Consider the following 13,825-nt stretch of genomic DNA (forward strand, 5'->3'; position numbering starts at 1 on the left):
GCTAGATGTGTTCTTATTATATCCCATTTCGCACATTGATAGCACTACATAACACAATGGAGGGTGGGACTTTGACTCCACAAGGTCTCCGATCAATGCTGTTATGGACACATGCAACTGCGACAGGTAGACTGATGATGACGAAGTCAAGTAGACTTTTGCCTCACGGTGTTCTCATCACCTGGTGAAGCCCAGACTTGCAACCATATCCTTTAGAACTTGGCCAGTAATGCTGCTACCAAGCTGCTCTTGGTGATGGACATTGATACTTGCCCCTGATTAAGCTGGGAGGATTCAGTCTCCAAAACATGTGGTGCTATGGGATATTTAACACTGACCCCTCTGTTCTATCTCAAAGATGCAAGTTGCTGTTGTCACCAACACCTGCTTCTAAAAATGAGGCCTGTTGCCCAACGCTATTTGCCCTACTTCTCTGCTGCTGTCTCCTCCCTCTCAGGCCCGCCTGAACTTTGGGCCTTGAAGCTTCCAGCTCTACAATCCAAGAAACTGCATTCATGAAAATCAGTTACAGCATCCTTAAAATTATAGTTTTTGTATCTTCATACTTTTCCTTTTGAAGTAGTGTGTGGTAGTATAACGCTTTACAGGCTGATTTATAATCCACTAGGCTTCAACTGGAACACGTTTTATGACCGTAACCATCTTTACACCAGCCTGTAGGGTGGTAAATCCAATATGTCACTTAGCTGACATGAAAAAATCTCTGGATAATCAACCCAGAGCCTGAGCTCTGATCTCTATTCATGTGTACAGTTCATTGTGCTAAGGGCAGTGAGGGTTGAAATTGTGGAGGCACTAACCATAGTTTTTCAGTCTTGCTTAGACTCATTGGCGGTTTCAAAGGACTGGAGAATTACAAATGTTTCACCCTTGTTCAAAAAAGGCTCCAAAGATAAGTCCAGCAACTATAGGTCAGTCAGTTTCACTTCGGCGGTGGGTAAACATCTAGAAATAATAATTCGGGACAAAATTAATTGTCACATGAACAAATGTGGGTTAATTAAGGAAAGCCAGCATGGGTTTCTTAAGGGAAAATCAGGTTTAACTAACTTTCTTGTGTTTTTTGAGGAGGAAACAGAGAGGGTTGATGAGGGCAATGCAGTTGATTTGGTGTACACGGACTTCCATAAGGCGTTTGATACAGTGCCACAGAACAGACTTGTGAGCAAAGTTATAGCTCTTGGAATAAAAGAGAGGTTGTAACATGGATACGGAATTGGCTGAGTGACAGGAAACAAACAGCAGTGGATAATGGATTTTATTTTGGCGAGAGGAAGGTTATCAGTGTTGGGACCCTTGCTTTTCCTGATATGTAATAATTACCTAGACCTTGGTGTACAGGGCACAAAGTCAAAGTCTGCAGATCAGATGAAACTAGGAAGCTTTGTGAACTGTGAGGAGGATAATGTGTAGAACTTCAAAAGGACAATATAAACTAAAGCGTATAATTCTAAAGGGGATGCAGGAGCAGAGGGAAAGGTCCTCCTCAAAACCTGCCTCATTCGTTAGGTCACAAACACTATTATCTCCTTCCTTAGCTCCATGTTAATTGTTGACTGATTACACTTCTGTGAAGTAGCTTGGGATGTTTTTTTCAACATTAAAAGCACCATATGAAAGCACTATTGTTGTTTTTGTCACCGTCCTCATTATGATTCCTCCCTCAACAAATACTATCAAAAAATAAGCGAATGGATCATTCACCACACTGTCTGACATTGGTGGGGAAGATTAGCTGCAACTCGTTTATGTAACAGCAGCCACTGCTTCAATGTGATCTCCTCGACTGCTTTCAATTACCTGAGGGAGTCGGGGAATAATGGTTTTCTGCCTCTCCCAGGAAGTTATATAACTGTGGGGTGCTTTCAAAGCATCTAACCACGATGGACCAGGCATCCTGTGTTTGGGGTAGGCTTGATGGACTAGCTGGTCCTTTCCTGTCCATCAATTTTGTATGTTCATGGGCGGCACAGTGGTTAGCACCGCAGCCCCACAACTCCAGCGACCCGGGTTCGATTCTGGGTACTGCCTGTGCGGAGTTTGCAAGTTCTCCCCTGTGACCTCGTGGGTTTTCGCCGGGTGCTCTGGTTTCCTCCCACAGCCAAAGACTTGCAGGTTGATAGGTAAGTTGGCCATTATAAATTAACCCTAGTACAGGTGGAAGGTGGGGATGTGAGAGGGTAATGGGATTAATATAGGATTAATATAAATGGGTGGTTGATGGTCGGCACAGACTCGGTGGGCCGAAGGACCTGTTTCAGTGCTGTATCTCTAAATAAATAAATATGTACTCTAGAAGTGATGTGCTTTGAGCTCTTTCACTGACATGATCACACATCATATACATCTTACCTAAAGGTGAAGGAGGTTTATGGTGGACCATCTGGCACTCAATGCCAGTTTTATTGGTGTCTTGGAGATCCTTGTGTCGCATCACCTTCTGTATGAAGTAGCTTCAGTGATGTCACCCCTTACTTCCTGGAATGGCTCTATGGTAAAGATCAGGATGTTGTGAGTTCACACTGACCTTCGAGCTACTAGGCTCCAGGAATTTATGCTGCAAGCGGGTCAATCTGCAGCCACAGTCAGCAGGGTGGCGACCAGATCAATCTGGAGTTTAGGCAACCCCTCTCCTCCAACTTTGACCATGCAACTGACTCCTCGGACTGGATTTTATTTCTGCAGGCGACGTGCCAGAAGACGGGAGGGACAATCCTGCCTCGGCCCTTTATTGGACCCCCATCCGAATTCAACGGTAGGCAAGTTATTAACTTCCTGCTGTCCCCTTTAAGGGACAAGATCCCGGCCTGTGATTGGGTGGAAGCTCAGCGCCACAGCAATGCCAGTGGGAGTGGTGGCCATTGCAGGTACTGCAGGAAGCTTGGGACCAGGATTAGCCATGGAGCCCCAGACTGCAGGTAAGTGGGGCTGGCTCACCTTGGCCAGTCAGGCATGCCCCGGTGAGGGGTGGGAGGGGTGTTGGTGTCAGGGCAACCTTTGTTGCTGGGGACCATCCCTGGGCCACAGATTGGCCCCTGCAGCCTTCAGGGAGGACTGGATGGCCTCCCCATATGGCGGAAGCCCCAATCACCACCCCCCACCAGCCGCTGGTTAAATGCCAACTGTGACAGGAGCAGGCCCTTAAGTGACCATTAATTGGCCACTTCGGATCTCAATGGTCACTGGGTGGAAAGACTGTTCTTGGCCTTCCCCCCAACCTCTGAAAAAATTGAATGGCATTGGGAAGGCAACGGGCCCTCCAACAAGCAAACATCCCCTCGCTATTTAATGGGCCCCTCCACCTCCCTGCCCATCCCTTGAAGGCTGATAAAGTTCAGCCCCTTCTGTTTCCCCTTTGGTCACATCACCGGGTCTCCCTCTCAAAGATTTCGATGCCACTAATAAAAAAAATGGTTTTCCCAAAATGACAAACAAATTCACAATGGGTTCTATAAATGGTGATTCCTGTCCAAAGCAAGGGGAAGCTGTCATTTACTGTATTAGACTATGGATCTCCAGGATTCAAAATCAGGATAATTGGCAAGTGTGGGCAGCTGCTTGTTTGGCTTCAGAACTTGGTGTTCCACTGCCCTTTTAATGACAGGCCTGTGAAGGACCACTGTGTAGGCCACAACCAACGCTGTCAACAAGAGAAAATATACTTTCATGAAGACCCCCCACCTGCCAAGAATGGGGCTTATTAATTTTGTCATATTAACATTAATTTTAAAGTGTTGCTGGAGTGAAGAAATGACTTGTTTAAAAAGAGATCACCGACACTTGGCTGCAGGACATTTGCATACTAAGAGACAGTGCTTGGAGAGACAAAAGAATTGCTCACTGATTCAATTAACAGAGATTGGGCTGGGTGACAGTGATCCACATCTTTTTGGTGTAAGATACAGCACAACACCCCGTCCCCTAACCAAAAGCTTTGGAATCCAGAAACTACAGGAGCAGTTGATCTCAAATAAGGGATTAATCACATGATGAACCTGCTGGCCAAGTTGGGAGTTTTGAATTGTGCACACAGGACAGTGTCCAGACCCACTGAAGTCGCTTAAACCTCTTTGCCTTACAATTGATCTGATGAAATGTCACAGACCTGAAATGTTAATTCTGCTTCTCTCTCCACAGTTGCTGCCTGATCTGAGTATTTCCAGCACTTTGTTTTTTAATTTCAGATTTCCAGCATCTGCAGTATTTTGCTTTTATGATTCTTCAAGTGTTCTGCTTTCATGTCCCTAATGATAGATTCTAGCAGTTTCCCATGATCTGACACTTGAACATCTTAATTTGGGGGAAATTCTGCTAGAACAGTTTGTCCAACACTCCCATTTCTACATCTCTTGTCATAAATACTTTGAGTGACTGTGGTGTTGTGGATGATTTATGGATGATTTTAATCTGCATATAGACTGGACAATTCAAATTGGCAAGGGTAGCATGGAAGACGAATTTGTAGAGTGCCTCCGGGATTGCTACTTCGAGCAATATGTTGCAGAACCTACCAGGGAACAGGCTATCTTAAATTTGGTATTGTGTAATGAGGCAGGATTAATAAGAGATCTTGTAGTTAAGGATCCTTTGGGGGAAGTGATCATAACATTGTAGAATTTCAAATTCAGCTTGAAGATGAGCAACTCAGGTCTCAAACCAGTGTCTTCAACTTAAGCAAGGGCAATTACAGAGGTATGAAGAAAGAGTTGTCTAAAGCGGGCTGGGAAGATAAACTACAGGGGAAGTCAGTAGATGAGCAGTGGCAGACTTTTAAGCAGATATTTCATAACACTCAGCAAACATTTATTCTAGTCAGAAGGAAGGACTCGAAGAGAACGATGAACCACACATGGATAACAAAGGATGTTAAGGAGAGTATCAAATCAAAAACAAAGGCGTGCAATGCAGCAAAAACGAGTGGTAGGCCAGAGGATTGGGAATTTTTTAGAAACCAGCAGCGGATGACTTAAAAAATAATAAAGGGGGACAAAATTGATTATGTGACTAAATTGGCAAGAAATATAAAAACAAACAGTAAGAGCTTCTACGGGTATATGAAAAGGAACAGAATAGCTAAAGCAAGTGTGGGACCCTTAGAGGATGAGACTGGGGAATTAATAACAGAATACAGGGAAATGGCAGATCATTTAAACCAATATTTTGCATCGGTCTTCACGGTGGAGGACACTATAAACATCCAACAATAATAGATGAACAAGGTGTAAATGGGAGGGAGGAACTTGTAATAATCTCTATCACGAGGGAAAAGGTGCTGGACAAACTGATGGGACTAAAGGCAGACAAGTCATCAGGACCTGATGGCCTGCATCCAATAGTTTTAAAAGAAGTGGCTGCAGAGATAGTGGAGGCATTGGTCATAATATACTAAAACTCACTGGATTCTGGTAGGGTACCAGCGGATTGGAAAACCGCTAATGTGACACCCCGATTCAAGTAAGGAGGGAGACAGAAAGCAGGAAACTACAGACCAGTTAGCTTAACATCTGTCACTGGGAAAAAACTAGAGTCCATTATTAAGGAAGAAATAGCAGGACATTTAGTAAAACATAATGCAATCAAACAGAGTCAACATGGTTTTATGAAAGGGAAATCATGTTTGACAAATTTGTTCGAGTTCTTTGAGGATATAACAAGCAGAGTGGATAAAGGGGAACCGGTAGATGTAGTGTGTTTGGATTTTCAGACGGCACCTTTTGATAAGGTGCCACATAAAAGGTTATTACACAAAATAAGAGCTCAGGGTATTGAGGGTAATGTGTTGGCATCGAACAAAGAACAGTACAGCACAGGAACAGGCCATTCGGCCCTCCAAGCCTGCGCCGATCTTGATGCCTGCCGAAACTAACACCTTCTGCACTTCCGGGGCCCATATCCCTCTATTCCCTTCCTATTCATATATTTGTCAAGATGTCTCTTAAACGTCGCTATCGTATCTGCTTCCACCAACTCCACTGGCAGCAAGTTCCAGGCACTCACCACCCTCTGTTCAAAAAACTTGCCTCGCACATCACCTCTAAACTTTGCCCCTCGCACCTTAAACCTATGTCCCCGAGTAACTGACTCTTCCATCCTGGGAAAAAGCTTCTGACTATCCACTCTGTCCATGCCGCTCATAACTCTGTAAACCTCTATCATGTCGCCCCTCCACCTCCGTCGTTCCAGTGAAAACAATCCAAGTTTTTCCAACCTCTCCTCATAGCTAATGCCCTCCAGACCAGGCAACATCCTGGTAAACCTAAAATAAAAGCAAAATACTGCGGATGCTGGAAATCTGAAATAAAAACAAGAAATGCTGGAACCACTCAGCAGGTCTGGCAGCATCTGTGGAAAGAAAAGCAGAGTTAACATTTCGGGGCAGTGAGTTCCGATGAAGGGTCACTGACCCGAAACGTTACCTCTGCTTTTCTTTCCACAGATGCTGCCAGACCTGCTGAGTGGTTCCAGCATTCCTTGTTTTTAATCCTGGTAAACCTCCTCTGTACCCTCTCCAAAGCCTCTACGTCCTTCTGGTAGTGTGGCGACCAGAATTGCACACAATATTCTAAGTGTGGCCTAACTAAGGTTCTGTACAGCTGCAACATGACTTGCCAATTTTTATACTCAATGCCCCGACCGATGAAGGCAAGCATGCCGTATGCCTTCTTGACTACCTTATCCACCTGCGTTGCCACTTTCAGTGACCTGTGGACCTGTACGCCCAGATCTCTCTGCCTGTCAATACTCCTAAGGGTTCTGCCATTTACTGTATACCTCCCACCTGCATTAGACCTTCCAAAATGCATTACCTCACATTTGTCCGGATTAAACTCCATCTGCCATTTCTCCGCCCAAGTATCCAACCGATCTATATCCTGCGGTGTCCTCTGACAATCCTCATTATTATCCGCAACTCCACCAACCTTTGTGTCGTCCGCAAACTTACTAATCAGACCAGCTACATTTTCCTCCAAATCATTTATATATACTACAAACAGCAAAGATCCCAGCACTGATCCCTGCGGAACACCACTAGTCACATCCCTCCATTCAGAAAAACACCCATCCACTGTTACCCTCTGTCTTCCACGACTGAGCCAGTTCTGTATCCATCTTGCCAGCTCACCTCTGATCCCGTGTGACTTCACCTTTTGCACCAGTCTGCCATGCGGGACCTTGTCAAAGGCTTTACTAAAGTCCATATAGACAACATCCACCGCCCTTCCCTCATCAATCATCTTCGTCACTTCCTCAAAAAACTAAATCAAATTAGTAAGACACGACCACCCCCCCTTCACAAAACCATGCTGTCTGTTGCTAATAAGTTTGTTTGTTTCCAAATGGGAGTAAATCCTGTCCCGAAGAATTCTCTCTAATAGTTTCCCTACCACTGACGTAAGGCTCACCGGCCGATAATTTCCTGGATTATCCTTACCACCCTTCTTAAACAAAGGAACAACATTGGCTATTCTCCAGTACTCTGGGACCTCACCTGTAGCCAATGAGGATGCAAAGATTTCTGTCAAGGCCCCAGCAATTTCTTCCCTTGCCTCCCTCAGTATTCTAGGGTAGATCCCATCAGGCCCTGGGGACTTATCTACCTTAATGCTTTGCAAGACACCCAACACCACCTCCTTTTTGATAATGAGGTGACTGAGACTATCTGCACTCCCTTCCCTAGGCTCATCATCCACCAAGTCCTTCTCCTTGGTGAATACTGATGCAAAGTACTCATTTAGCACCTCACCCATTTCCTCTGGCTCCACGCATAGATTCCCATCTCTGTCCTTGAGTGGGCCAACCCTTTCCCTGGTTACCCTCTTGCTCTTTATATATGTATAAAAAGCTTTGGGATTTTCCTTAATCCTGTTTGCCAATGACTTTTCATGACCCCTTTTAGCCCTCCTAACTCCTTGCTTAAGTTCCTTCCTACTGTCTTTATATTTCTCAAGTGCTTCATCTGTTCCTAGCCTTCCAGCCCTTACAAATGCTTCCTTTTTCTTTTTGACTGGGCTCACAATATCCCGTGTTATCCAAGCTTCCCGAAACTTGCCAAAGTTGTCTTTCTTCCTCACAGGAACATGCTGGTCCTGGATTCTAATCGATTGAAGATTGGCTAACACCCAGAAGGCAGTCAGTCGGGATCAATGGGTCTTTTTCAGGTTGGAAAGCAGTAACTAGTGGGGTGCCACAAGGATTGGTCCTAGGGCCTCAACTATTTACTATCTATATTAATGACTTAGAGGAAGGGACAGAGTGTAGTGTATCCAAATTTGCTGAAGAAACAAAAATAGCTGGGAAGACATGTTGTGATGAGGACATAAAGAATCTGCAAAGGAATATAGATAGGTTAAGTGAGTGGGCAAAAACTTGGCAGATGATGTTCAATGTGGGAAATTGTGAGGTAATTTACTTTGGTAGGAAGAATAAAAAGGCAGATTATTATTTTGATGGAGAAAGACTACAAAATACTGCAGTGCAGAGGGATTTGGGTGTTCCTGTGCATGAAACACAAAAGGTTAGCATGCAGGTGCAGCAAGTAATTAGGAAGGCAAATAGAATTCTGGCCTTTATTGCAAGGGGTTAGAGTTTAAAAATCGGGAAGTCTTGTTACAACTGTACAAGGTGTTGGTGAGACCACACCTGGAGTACTGTGTACAGTTTTAGTCCCCGTATTTAAGGAAGGATATACTAGCATTGGAGGCATTTCAGAAAAGGTTCACTAGGCTGATTCCTGGGATGAAGGGGTTGTCTTATCAAGAACGGCAAAACAGATTAGGCCTTTATTCATTGGAGTTTAGAAGAACGAGAGGTGATCTTATAGAAGCATATAAGATTTTAAGGGGGCTTGACAGGGTAAATGTTGAGAAGATGTTTCCAATAGTGCGGGAATCTCGAACGAGTGGACATATTTACAGAATAACGGGGCACACATTTAAAACTGAGATGCAAAGGAATTTCTTCTCTCAGAGGGTGGTGAATCTCTAGAATTCTCTGCCTCAGAGTTGTGGAGGCTAGATCACAAAATGTATTTAAGGAGGGGGTAGATAGATTTTTGAAATCTTGGGGAGTTAAGAGTTAGGCGGAGCAGGCCCGGAAGAGGATTGAGGCCTGGAACAGATCAGCCATGATCTTATTGAATGGCGGGGCAGGCTTGAGGGACTGAATGGCCTACTCCTGCTCCTATTTCTTATGCTCTTATTCAGAACAAACAGCTGCTCAGTCCAAATATGGCTGCCAAGGGCTGTGAATTTGCAATGTCCCTATGGTCTGCAGAGGCAAAGCCAAGTGCGTAAAAACATCCAAATCTTTGAAAATCACCTATTCGAAAGAAATTCAAAAGAGGTCAATCAAACAAAAGCTGATTTCAATCAGTGGGCTGTGGAATGAGTATAAAATGGACATCAAAGTAGATTTATTCACAACTGTCCTTGAAGAGATCGCTGAGAAAAGTGAAAATTCTCAGCAGAATATATCAAATACAATCCATCATGTAGAGGAGGGGATCATTTCAACTGAAGACCATGAGCGACAGAGAGCCATGCAGACCACCTTCGAGCTTCTGAAAGTTTACTGGCAGAAACTCAGTGTCAGTAACGGTGCATCTGGAAATATTATGGGGACTCTAATTGGACGATTGATGCTGCGCTGTGCAGACAGTTCGCTACCTGTGTGACAGATGGCCCTGGTCTCTGTGTACACCATCCTGTCCATTCAGTTAAAATATCAACGTGCCGATCTGGATCAGTAACAGGAGCAGCTAGAGGATCTGAACACACTCAGAGAATAGTTAGACAACAATGACCTTTCAGTCCTCTTGCAAAAATGCCATTAGATCGCAAAGGTAATTTCCAAGAATTTTCCCCATAACCAGCTGTGCAACTGCTCCTCATGGTCTTTAAAGGACTGTCTGACCAACACCCCAGCTGTTCCTTTGCAGCCGCTGTGCTCGTAAAAATCATGATTAAAGGCGAGGCAGTGATCCACGGGACCAAGTCTCAGAAATACACGCTGAGGGTTAAGTTGGAGTCAGTTCCGTATAAAGATGTAAAACGTTCTGTTCTATGTATTTTCACCATTTTGGCCTGGCACAATAGAGCAGCAGTGTGTCCCATCTCATCTCCTCCATTCCTTCGGAGAAATTTGTCAGAGACATGTGGAGATCAGTGGCCGAACACACAAAATCTGCAGTCAGGACTATCAAGGAGCTGGTGTACACACTTGGGAAAAGCACCTGCCCCATCAGTGGGACAGAAAAACATATTCAACCGCTGTATCACTGGTTGCTGTCTGCGGGCTGTGTGAGATTATCACTAAGCCTGTGTTGGCAGAGGTGGTGAATACATTATTTTCACTGATATTCAGTATCCTAATTATTTCCTTAACCAGCTGCGTTAATATTTCTCTGCTCGATCATTCAGATACTGAATCGCAGCAGAGAGATTTCGCAGCCCTATTTCAAACATCATCAAGTTGGGATTTGTGTAAGAAGTGTGTACAGACACTAAAGGTCCTTCGAAGCAAAGCAACAAATGGGGACGTCGTTGAAAACATGAATACAAATGGAGGATCATGCAAAATGATGAAGCTGAGCCACTTCGACAAGGGGGTCGTTCTGTTGGCCACAGCAATGGCAGAACATGCTGGCTACAGTCTGCCTCATATCGTGAACCAATTGGCTTCTCACATCATTAGGCTCCAAGACTGTCAGGCAGTGACAGTAATCACATTCTTTAGAGAACTGCTAATAGCTTCAGGGCAGCAGCTCACCGACACTGTGGTAAACGGTTTGATAAGGTATGTCTCTCCTGTTACCCAGTTGCTGTGTGTCTGAGCCCTGAGAAATATTAACTTTGGAGCTAAAAGACGGTCTTGGAGCGTGATGGACACAATGATTAGACTGTTGGGGAATGAGCAGAACTCGGAGTTGCTAACGCATGTGGTGCTGTCCTGCCTGAGTAAGAACATAATCCAGTCAATGGCAAACACCATCCAGCTCTTTGTGGATCCAAATCTTACCAGAATTCAGCCACTCTTCAGGGCAGAGTCTGAGAAAGTGCGGGTGGAAGTATTCAACGTGTTGGGGAGCTTGACCAAGTGCGGAATTGGAGGGTCCACATCTTTCTTCTCCCAGCAGGTCCATTCCAACCTGGTGCACTTGTTGTTGCACTTGGATGGATTGAGGAGATCACCTGATCATGCAGTTTAACACTGTGGATGATCTTCCGACTTATTGGATCTGCGAAGGGTTCTTGTTTAATTGAAAGATATCTAGAGGACCCCAACTGGAGTTACATGGACTCCCTCATGACGCATGTCATGCCAGTTGGCTCAAGAATTCCCAACGGGTGAATGTCTTCGCCATGGACTGTGAATCATTTTTCAACAATGACCAGGAGCAGCTCTGAGATCAGGCAAAGGCCTTTTCAACTTTCCTCCTGAGGCAGCCAGCATGTTACCGACTCAGCCGGTGGGCCACCTGGTGGAAGAATTTTTTTTTATTTCCCAAATATACTTTATTCATAAAAATCTGTAAAAATTACATTCCCAAACAGTTTAAAACAGCATCAAGTCAAAAAATACAAACAGTGCAAAGGTGATCAGTTTCCTTCTATACAATTATGAGTTGCCTCACAACCCTTCCATTTCATTGTCATGCCATATACATTTTTACATTTACAGCACACAAAATTTTCCCGATACAGTTCGAGGGGTTTCCCATGGATCCAGCCCCTCAGTTCAGCTTGGTGGGGGGGACCTTACACTGTGGTCTTTCCCCATTGAGCCTTTGCTGTGGCTGCCCCAAGCTTTAGGGCGACCCTCAGCACGTAGTCCTGGACCTTGGAATGTGCCAGTCTGCAACATTCGGTCGTGGACAACCCTTTGCACTGGAAGACCAGCAAGTTTCGGGCAGACCAAAGGGCGTCTTTCACCAAATTGATAGTCCTCCAGCAGCAGTTGATGTTTGTCTCGGCATGCGTCCCTGGGAACAGCCCGTCGAGCACAGACTCCTGTGTTACAGAGCTGCTTGGGATGAACCTCGACAAAAACCACTGCATCTCTTTCCACACCTGCTTTGCAAAGACACATTCCAGGAGGAGGTGGGCAACCGTCTCTTCCCCACCACAGCCACCGCGGGGGCATTGTGCAGAGGGGGCGAGACTTCGGGCGTGTATGAAGGATCTGACGGGAGGGATCTTCTCACCACCAGCCAAGCTATATCTTGGTGCTTGTTTGAAAGTTCTGGTGATGAAAGAACTGCGCAATCAACTGCTGTTGTCGAGTCCCAGAATAAAGCCTAGAGAGACCCAGGCCCCGACCCTCCTCCAGCTCCTCCTCTTAACATCAAACTGATCCTCCACTCAACATGATTTCTACATTTGTAAATTATTGTAAATAAATAAATATTTTGTTGCAATAAGTATTCTGTTGTGCCATTGTAATTATTGGTGGATCTCCAAACAGTGCTGTTTCTCCTGATGAACTCACACAAACTCACGCACAGACACCAGACATTGCAACACACGCCATTTTATTGCAAGTGACACCCTCACTCACGATCTTCCAAAAGGGCTCTGAAATATTGGGTTTTTTGACAGACATTGAAATACCTACCTTTCCTAGTCTGCTGCATTCTGTCCAGCCCCCGATGGATCATATGACCAGAAAGGCTTCAGCATGTACGTGAAGCCTCCTGCAGATACTGGAGGAACGGGCCACCAACTTGTCAGTATAAAATCCAGGACAAAGATTGCAGACATTGTAGTAACAGAAATATTAGATACGAAAAGCACAGTGAGAGAGGAAGTACCAGAGGGTCTGACATCCTTGAGGGTGGATAAATCACCAGGGCCAGATGGATTGCATTCCAAGTTGTTATAGGAAGACAGGGAGGAAATAACGGATGCGCTGAGGATCATCTTCAAATCCTCACCGGATACGGGTGAGGTGCCACAGGATTGGAGGTCTGTGAATGTTATAACCACTATATAAAAAGGATGCGAGGGATAGGCCAAATAATTATAGGCTGGTCAGTGTGACCTCAGTGGTGGGTAAATTATTAGAATCAATTTTGAGGGATAGGATAAACTGCCACTGAGAAAGGCATGGATCAATCAGATATAGTCAGCATGGATTTGCTGAGGGAAGGTCATGTCTTGCTAACTTGATTCAGGTTTTGGAAGTAAAAAGGATAGATGTGGGTAATGCAGTGGATGTGGTCTACATGGGTTTTATTAAGGCATTTGACAAGGTCCCGCATGGCAGTCTTGTCAGAAAATGAAAGCTCATGGGATACAGGGGAATGTGGCAGGTTGGATCCAAAATTGGCTCAGTGAGAGGAAACAAAGGATAGTAGTCAACGGATGTTTTTGCGAATGGAAAGTGGTTTCCAGTGGTGTTCCACAGGGCTCAGCGTTGGGACCATTGCTGTTTGCGGTATATATTAATGATTTGGACTTAAATGTGGGAGGCATGATTGGGAAATTTGCTGATGCACAAAAATTGGCCTTGTCGTTGATAGTGAAGAGGATAACTATTTTTTAATGAGTGATAGCCAAATCTGGATGCAAGTGCTTCTTGAAAATGACTTCATTTGTGCTTTATGACCAATTGCAGGCGTGGAAACCTGGACAGTCCAAACTGTGAAGAACATGGAAAATTAAGATCTCAAGAAATGAGCGGCGTATTCAGAAAGTAAGTTCGATCTAATGTGTGCCTAAATTATGCTTCATGCAGATTTCAACAATGTGAAAAGAAATTGTTGGACAGTGGGCAGTTCCTGTAAAGTTATGTAGGAACTTCTTTC

The 13,825-nt window shown here is 44.7% G+C and overlaps 1 long non-coding RNA gene across 1 annotated transcript in view; it reads right to left on the minus strand.

Annotated features, from left to right (window-relative positions):
- Window positions 1–266: 266 nt before the first annotated feature.
- Window positions 267–13,825, minus strand: part of LOC137373131 (uncharacterized) — a 65,529-nt gene continuing 51,970 nt past the window's right edge. The window contains exon 4 of the long non-coding RNA XR_010975599.1: window positions 267–966. This is a non-coding gene — a long non-coding RNA (uncharacterized lncRNA). The remainder of the gene's footprint in view (window positions 967–13,825) is intronic.

This window comes from Heterodontus francisci, chromosome 8, assembly GCF_036365525.1.
Source record: "Heterodontus francisci isolate sHetFra1 chromosome 8, sHetFra1.hap1, whole genome shotgun sequence".
NCBI lineage: Eukaryota > Metazoa > Chordata > Chondrichthyes > Heterodontiformes > Heterodontidae > Heterodontus > Heterodontus francisci.